The 9,247-nt window shown below is 45.9% G+C and overlaps 1 non-coding gene across 1 annotated transcript; it reads left to right on the top strand.

Moving 5' to 3' along the window:
- The first annotated feature begins 8,679 nt into the window (after positions 1-8,679).
- On the top strand, positions 8,680-8,843 carry LOC116470071 (U1 spliceosomal RNA). The gene has a single exon (XR_004248502.1). It is a non-coding gene; the product is annotated as a U1 spliceosomal RNA (small nuclear RNA).
- The last annotated feature ends 404 nt before the right edge of the window (positions 8,844-9,247 follow it).

Here is a 9,247-nt window from a genome sequence, read left to right as displayed (position 1 = left end):
CCCCATCAGAAGAATATTATTTATTTATTTATTTATTTTGAGACGGAGTCTCGCTTTTTTGCTCAGGCCAGACTGCAGTGGCTCGATCTCAGCTCACTGCAAGCTCCGCCTCCGGGGCTCACACCATTCTCCTGCCTCAGCCTCCCGAGTAGCTGGGACTACAGGCACCCGCCACCACGCCCGGCTAATTTTTTGTATTTTTAGTAGAGACAGGGTTTCACAGTGTTAGCCAGGATGGTCTTGATCTCCTGACCTCGTGATCCGCCCGCCTCGGCCTCCCAAGGTGCTGGGATTACAGGCGTGAGCCACCGCGCCCGGCCTCAGAAGAACATCTTTATGAACCCCCTTTCCTGCTCTTCTGGGAGGGTATATGTGGGACGAGTCCCCCATAGCACATGAACTCTGTGGCCACCTGGTGGTTAGAAACAGTGGGAACCACTGAGACAGGGATACACAACTCAGGTGTTATCTGTAGGAGTGACTTCATAAGCACCACACTGTGACCCAAAACACATCGCAGGCTTTGGTCATCTGAAAAGCTCCTGAATTATGGGAAATCAAGCTCCGAAATTTAGCTCACTGTGAAGAAATAAACGCCTTTAGAAACACCAGCTGGGTTTATGTATAAGACTTATGAAGCATCCTCTTGTAAATATCCAAGAAACTGGACCCACCTAACCAGGAAAACTCGTAAGCAGAATGAAGAAAATGGGGATCTTTTGAAATGCTTAAAATAATTTATTAGTGTGCACAATTGGAAAAATTTGGTTTTAGAACCAAATTAAATGGGAGACTTACTTCCAATGATACCTAGAAATTTCTAAAAGAACTGAGAAAATTGCCTCCAGTGAGGAAGTAAGCTGAAGGAGGTCATCTGACACGTTGTCTGAATTGAGAAATATTGAGGAGACTTTGTCTCTTTCGCCTCCAACTGCTCCTCCTCCTCCTGCCCCTGCACCTGCATAGTCTCCCTTACCTGAGCCTTCCGGTCCTGCCTTGCCTCTTCTTCCATCACCATCACCTGAGGAAAGTCCCCAGGGCTCTGGCCCCTTCCCTGAAACTTCTGTTCTGACAGCCCCTTTCAAGGTAAAACCCACAGGAAGAGGGGAGCCTATCATTCTGTATACTGCTTCACCAAAATGGGAAGTAAGAATATTATAAAAGACTTCCCTGGGCCAGGCGCAGTGGCTCATGCCTGTAATCCCAGCACGTTGGGAGGACTAGGCAGGCGGATCACGAGGTCAGGAGTTCGAGACCAGCCTGGACAACATGGTGAAACCAGATCTTTACCAAAAATACAAAAATTAGCCGGTCATGGTGGTACATGACTGCAATCCCAGCAACTCGGGAGGCTGTTGCAGGAGAATCGCTTTAACTCGGGAAGTGGAGGTTGCAGTGAGCCAAGATTGCGCCGTTGCACTCCAGCCTGGGTGACAGAGCAAGACTTTGTATCAAAATAAATAAATAAATAAATAAATAAATAAATAGTAAAAGAGACTTCCCTGATCGAAATTTAAATAAATTTTCCCCTTCTAATTCTAAAGCAGCCTCCAAGATCCCATAGGGTTTGGGAGAAAATTTGACTTAATTGTCCAAACTTTTGAGCCCCAGTATTCTGATTTTTATCAATTAATTCACATGTGGTGTAAGAAGGCAGGGCCACTAAATGGTTGAAAAGGGCGAATTGGAGTAATTCTTTAGAGGATTTTTAAAAACAGACTAAAGCAGACAATGAAAGGGTCTGCGTTTTGGCCAAATACCTCCACGTTGCCATTCCCCAGGTTGTTCCCAAAAATGTAGATTGGAGAATTCAGCAATGCACTTAAAAGACCAAGCAAATCTGTCATTGATATTCTAAACGGTTGAGATTTATTTATTGATTGATTGCGACAGGGTCTCACTCTCTCACCCAGGCTGGAGTGCAGTGGCTCCATCATGGCCCACCACAACCTCAACCTCTCAGCTCTAGCAATCCTCCCACCTCAGCCTCCCGAGTAGCTGGGACCACAGGTGCATGCCACAATGCCCAGCTAATTCTTTGATTTTTTTGTAGAGAGGACATCTTGCTGTGTTTTCCAGGCTGGACCTGAATGAACTCCTGGGCTCAATCAATCCTTCCACCTCAGCCTAACATTTACACTGATGGCAGAGATGCATTTGGAGTAGGTGATGATTTTGGAATGCTTTAGAAGCAACATAGGTATCTGATTTCATCAGGTCAAGCCATCAAAAATGACCAATAAATCTCTGACCTCTTAGAAGCAATTTGAAGACCCAAATTTTGGCCATCATCAAAATTCCTGGTCATTCAAAATTAGATATTCTGGAGAGCAAGGACAATCATTTTGCTGATGCTGCAGCTAAGAATGCAGCTCTGAAGGTGACATCAGACACAGAACTTCTCGAAATGACCTTGCTGACTTATGAGCCATTGAAGACTTCATTAGAAGTACAAGTGGGCTGGGCATGGTGGCTCACACCTGTAATCCCAGCACTTTGGGAGGCCAAGGCTGGCGGATCACCTGAGGTCAGGAGTTTGAGACCAGCCTGGCCAGCGTGGTGAAATCCTATCTTTTCTAAAACTACAAAAATTAGCTGGTGTGGTGACACATGTCTATAATCCCTGCTACTTGGGAGACAGAGGCATGAGAATTGCTTGAACCTAGGAGGCGGAGGTTGCAGTGAGGTGAGATTGCACCACTGCACTCCAGCCTGGGCAACAGAGCAAGACTCTGGCGAAAAAAAAAAAAAAAAAAAGAAGCATAAGTGGGAGTTCCCAAGCAGGAGAGGGATCTCTGGAAGGATAAAGGGAACAAGTTTCTTCCAGAAACAGGCATATGGTATGGGCCCAATGATACACTGATCCACCCCTTAGGCTTCAATTATCCTTTTACAGTACTTCATAAGCTGACTCATTGGAATTCAGACAAAATGTTAGCATGGGGAAAGCAATGGTATTGAAAATCATTGCCTACGATTGCAGAAAATGTTTAGTCTTGCTATACTGTCTGTCCCAAACATAACCCTGGAAAACCCTTTCATGGGTCACAGGGACATTTTGCCTTTAGGACCCTTCGAGACATGGCAGTTAGACTATCCAGCTGTCTCCATCTCAGGGTCACAGATACTTTCTGGTGCTAATTTGTATGTGCTCACTGGGGTGAGCATTTCCATGCCAAGGAGCCACAGCCCAAGTAGTAGGTAGATTGTGATTAGCAAAGGTAATTCCTCCTGGGGAGTGCCATCTGAACTCCATAGCAACCGAGGAACACACTTCATGGGTCAGGTAATTGGATCCACTTGCAACGTTTTGTCTATGTCCCAACATTTCCATTGTGCCTGTCACCCCTAATCCTCTGGGCCGATGGAATGCACTAATGATACAATAAAAACTCAATTGGCAAAGCTAACAGAAGTTTTTAACCTTTCTTAGCCAAGGATCTCCCACTGGTTCTGGAAAATGCCCACACTCTCTCTTTTTGAAATAATAACAGGAAGACCCATGCAGTGGTTAGATGAAGGCGTTTATGAATCTGCGCTTCTTAAAGGTGACATTCTCCATTACTGCTAAGATCTCACAAAACTTACTAAGAACTCCACATTAACAAAGGATTCCATTCGTAATGAACTCCTGGGAGATGAAAATATCAAAAATCTTGGCCTATAACCTGGAGATGTTGTTGTTTACTGGAAACAACATCAAACAAAATATTCTCCCCAAGACTGTTGGAAGGGACCACATCAGCTATTATTATTATTTTATATATATTTTTTGAGATGGGATCTCATTCCATTCCCCAAGCCAGAATGCAGTGGCAAAATCATGACTCACTGTAGCCTTGAACTCCCGGGCACAAGCCATCCTTCTGCCTCAACCTTCCAAACAGTTGGGACCACAGGCATGGGCCACTGCACCTGACTCACAACAGGTATTACTGACCAATCTGTGCCATTAAACTTAAGGGCATTGACACACGGATTCATGTTTCTCTTGTAAAAGGCAACCCTGCCAGAGTGGACATCTGTCAGTGGAGATTTTCACTTAGAGGTAACTCGCAATCTTCTGACAGAGATGGCAAGTAGCTGACATCTGGTGTAGTCTGCTTTCACCCAAGATACTGGCCTGTATAATCAGTTACAATTCCAGTGCTGACTGCGCCTGGAAGAGTTAGTTTCTTTTTCTGGTGACTGGAATACATACACCATTAGGGCTCCTTTAAGTTGTAGGGGTTGTCTCTTGGTGGTTTTGGTAAAATCACCCCATGTGCATATTCTCTTAAGATATGACACACTACTCCCATTGCGTGTATGTGTATGTACATACACATACATACATAGCAGAATGCCTGCGATCAGATTTCTGTTTTTCTGTCCCTAATTAATTTGATTACAGCAGGGAGGGATAATTCTCTGATCAGAATCTCACAAACCATTACCTCTGTGGGAAATCTGACAAGGTTCCAGGTTTGCCACTCAAAACCACAAACCACTTTTGGCCATAATGACCGGTTGGTACATCCTGTGCTAAATTTCACCTGTATTCCTCCTGATTGCACTGACGATGCAACTCGGGGTCATATCATGCAAAACCTGTTTATTGAATCGTCTGACTCACCCTAACCTTCCGGCCCCACATCTCAGTTTAACTCATCATAATCGTATTGTCAAAATAACTGCCTGTAATCCCAGCACTTTGGGAGGCCAAGGCAGGAGGATCACTTGAGCACAGCGGTTTGAGACTAGCCTGGGGAAAATGGTGAAACACTGACTCTATAAAATATATACAAATTAGCTGGGTGTGGTGGTGCCCACCTATAGTCCCAGCTACTCAGGAGCATGAGGTGAGAGGATTAGTTGAGCTCAGGAGTTCGAGCCTGCAGTAAACCCTGATGACGCCACTGCACTCCAGCCTGGGCATCGGAGTGAGACCCTGTCTCAAAAAATAAATAAATAAGCTGGGTGTGGTGGTGTGTGCCTGTAGTCCCAGCTGCTTGGGAGGCTGAGCCATTGAGCCTTGGAGGTGAAGAGGTCAAGGCTGTACTGAGCTGTGATCTTGCTACTGAATTCCAGCCTGGGAGACAGAGTCCTTCTCTTAAAAAGTAATTATAATAAAAATAAAAAGTACAAAACCAACCAAACAAAAAATTGTTGCTTCCCTCTGAAATAACAGTGGTAAACACCGTGATGCCACTGGAAAGTTAAAAGAAAAACACTCCCTCCTGCTATCAGGATCCAACCTGCCCTCTTGCTCTGAATTTCTGACCCATGGTTTAAATGCCCAAAAGCTGATGTACTCAAATTATAGCGCACTTAACCTGCTCGGCGTTTATTTTTGTCTCTTGAAAAGATCACCACCCATGGCCCTATAAATGTCTAAGGGCATGGAACGATGAAGTGCAATGTCATTATTGTTATGTGTTTCTCATTGTTTCACTTCTGGGAAAACTAATTTCGTGGTATTCTGAAGAGTAGAGATGATTCAACAAGTGACAGCAGCTGTAGACTTAACTGAGGCCTCTCTCTCTGTCTCTCTTTTTTTTTTGCCACTCTATGATGCCCTTTTTTTTTTTTCAAGACCGAGTCTCACTCTGTCACCCAGGCTGGAATGCAGTGGTGTGATCTTAGCTCAGTGCAGCCTCGAACGCCCGGGCTCAAGCAGTCCTCCTACCTCAGCCTCCTGAATAGTTGGGACTAAGGCGTGTGCCACTACACCTGGCTAACTTTGTGTTTTTTGTAGAGATGGGGTTTCGCCATGTTGCCAGGCTGGTTTTGAACTCCTGGACTCAAGCAATCCACCTATCTTGGCCTCCTGAAGTGCTGGGATTACAGGTGTGAGCCACCGTGCCTGGTTGTAATGCCCTTGCAATTGGACTTTTGGGCATTCTTAAAAATTCCTCAGTGAGGTGGCTTCTTTCCTCCCCTGTCCCCTGCCTGGGACAGGACTATCCGGGAATGAGCCTTTCTGGAAAACAGGGACACCTTGACTGAGCTTTTGATCAGTGATGCTTCCAAGAAGAAAGATTTAAACAATTTTTTATCTGAGGAATGTGAGCCCTTTCAAATGATTGGGCCCAGAGAGACGTTAAATCGAGTCAGCAACCACTTTCCGCTCCTTCCTTTTGAGCTGCGCTGAGCTATGTATTCATCTGTTGAAACTGCTTGCTATTGCCTCAAGTAGCTGTAAATTAACCTAATAATGCCACACCAATCCCTATACCCCCATACCCTATAACTTAACAACATATAGCCAATCACCAAGCAATGTTATTTCTGTAAACCAATGAGAATTCCTGACAGGCACCTATCAGCCCACTGTCTGTCCCTGCTTTTGACCTTTAAAAACCTGCTTGTGGGCAGGGTGCCGTGGCTCACGCTTGTAATCCCAGCACTTTGGGAGGCCGAGGCAGGCAGATCATGAGGTCAGGAGATCGAGACCATCCTGGCTAACACGGTGAAACTCCGTCTCTACTAAAAAAATACCAAAAAAAATTAGCTGGGCATGGTGGCGGGTGCCTGTAATCCCAGCTACTAGGGAGGTTGAGGCAGGAGAATGGTGAGAACCAGGGAGGCGGAGCTTGCAGTGAGCAGAGTTTGCACCACTGCACTTCAGCCTGGGCGACAGAGCGAGACTCCATCTCAAAATAAATAAATAAATAAATAAATAAATAAAAATAAAAACCTGCTTGTGACAAAGGCCAAAGGGAGCTCAGATCCAAGGTTCCTTGGTGTGAGTCTTCCAGGCAGCTGTCTTCATGTTGGCTCAAGTAAACTCTAAATTATATTTTGTGCTTCAGCATCCTCCTTTTAGGTCGACATGTTCAACAACAGTAGAATAAATAAATAAGTTAATGTATATTCCTACAAAAGAATACACGTAGAAACAAATAACCATACGAATAACATGAAAAATTCATAGACATAAGACTGAGTGAAAGAAGTCAGACCTATGCCTCTGCTTCTGAAACCGCCTTTGCAAAAGTCACAGCTGGGACAATTATCACAGTGAAAGAGATTGGACCTAACTGATTCCATCTTGTTTCTAACGTCCAAGCTGTCCTTGTTGATTGCTGGGCACAGGCCAAAATAACTTTGGGAGGAAATTAGTTTATGGTTTACCTGTGAAACAAAGATGATAATATCCCCTTCCCAAAGCAAAACCCCTTCCTGTCTGGGGACTAGACTGCCTTTGCAGGACTAACAAATTAGCCACGAGATTAGAAATTATGGTTTAGGAGTCATGTAGCCTCTGGCTGCAAGATTCTAAACCTCCCCAAGTTGTTCCTGGAGATCACATCGTTACTGGAAAACCTAAGATCAGTGCTCGAGATATTTTGCCGACCCTGCACTCAGTGGATCAGGTGGCACCAGCTAGACTGATAACCTGGCTCATCTGGTCTTGTGGCCCCCACGCAGGAACTGACCCAGCACAAGACGACAGCTTCAGCTCCCTGTGATTTCATCTCCGACCTGGCCAATCAGAACTCCCAACTCACCGGCCCCCAACCACCAAATAAAGAGTGCAGCTCTTTGTTGCAATTCTCTTGTGTCGAAAAGTTGGCTCCGTCTAGGCAGCAGGCAAGGTGAACCTGTTGGGCAGTAACACTCCCCCCAAAACCCACTACACACTGTATGACTCAGCTTATATGAAAGTAAAGGGCAGGAAAAACTTGCCTCATAGATTTGCAGAGACGGGGGTGGAAACCATTAATGAGTCTGTGGAGTATCGTCAGAGTTTGGTGTTGTAGTCTACATATTAAAAGTAATCAGTTAAACACCTGAAATCAAATTTCCCCCAAATATTTTTGCCAAATTTGGATGACTTTGTTTCTGTCTTCCCAGCATATAAAGTGTTAACATGAGGTAAGCGCTAAGGTCTCGAGAAGGCAGTGAAGAGATGACAAACTCCAGCACCATGCCTGAGTGTCCAGTGTGCTCTGCTGGGGCAGCACATTTTTGTACATTGCTGTATTTGAAAAAAAACCCTACAAGATTCATGAAACTGGACGACCGTCTTTATAACATTCCTAGTAAGGATGGCTGGTTTGCAGTCATCTGAGCAGCCTCTCTAGTTTCATAGATACGGTTTCTCTCTGATATTGAACAACTTCCAAATGTCAAGCGGAATGCTGCATCACAAGGATAACCGTATGTGAAAAGAACCTGTTTTCTTTGTAATCCTAAACTTTCTAGTCTGAGCTTTAAAAGCCATTATTTGAAGAAAAGCGCCCAGGCTCCAGCTGGCCGCCAAAGGGGTCCTTGGCATTACAGGCTAAGAACCTACTTCTTTGGGAGAGACCAGGGACGAGGATGGGAGGGAAAGGAGGTAGAGTCAGGTGTCACTTCCTCCGCCGGCTCCCGCAGCTGGTTGGTTGGCTGAGTGGCAGAGGGTGGGGCGGAAGAGCAGACGGGGACGGGAAAGGCGCTGTCGGTGACATCACGGATAGGGCGATTCCTGTGTAGATGAGGCAGCTCAGGGGCTGCTGCTTTGCCACGAAGGATTTCTCGTGCTGTGGGAGCTAGTCCAGGACCGCCGGTTGGACGTGATAGTCCCAGCTGTGTGTCAGGGCTAGGAGGACTCGGGGCGGCATGGGGGCGGGGTGGGAGATGCGCGGGGCAAGTGATCGTGCGTGTAAGGGGTGAGGCGTATGGAGCTGTGGCAGGGCGGAGGTGTGTGCACTCATACTTACCTGGCAGGGGAAATAGCGTGATCACGAAGTTGGTTTTTCCAGGGCAAGACTTATGCATTGCACTCCGTATGTGCTGACTCCTGCGATTTCCCCAAACGTGGGAAACCGGACTGCGTAATTGGTGGTGGCGGGGGACTGCGTTCGCGCTTTCTCTTGAAGGCTGTAGTGCAAAAAGCAGGTTGTATGCCAAGTGGTACTTTTCACTTTTATTGCTGAACGATATCGGTGGTGTCGTGCTATTCTTACAGTTGGATGCTTTGAATCAGGAAGTGATATATCTCCTTGCTTCTCGCTGGAGAAGGAAGCGCCAGCGTTTTATCACAAGCTAACTAGCGCGAAGACTGCATAGCTCTTTCTACGTAAGGCTGCTGTTTGCAGAAATTTGGTCCATGGTCTTCAGTCTCTTGGGGTCTCACGCTCTGTGAAAATCTTCGTGTTTTTCCCTAGCCCCCAGAGTCACCTTTTACACAGCGTCTGCTTCTAACCGCAGTCCCCACAGGAGTTTGTAGGATTTCTGTGCCAGCGGCGAAGGTGTTCTCACCTCATAGAGCAAGGTAGAA

The sequence above is a fragment of the Hylobates moloch genome, unplaced genomic scaffold, assembly GCF_009828535.3.
Source record: "Hylobates moloch isolate HMO894 unplaced genomic scaffold, HMol_V3 SCAFFOLD_5, whole genome shotgun sequence".
Classification (NCBI taxonomy): Eukaryota; Metazoa; Chordata; class Mammalia; order Primates; family Hylobatidae; genus Hylobates; species Hylobates moloch.
Note: the sequence above shows the minus strand (reverse complement) of the source record. Positions and strands in the feature narration are given on the sequence as shown.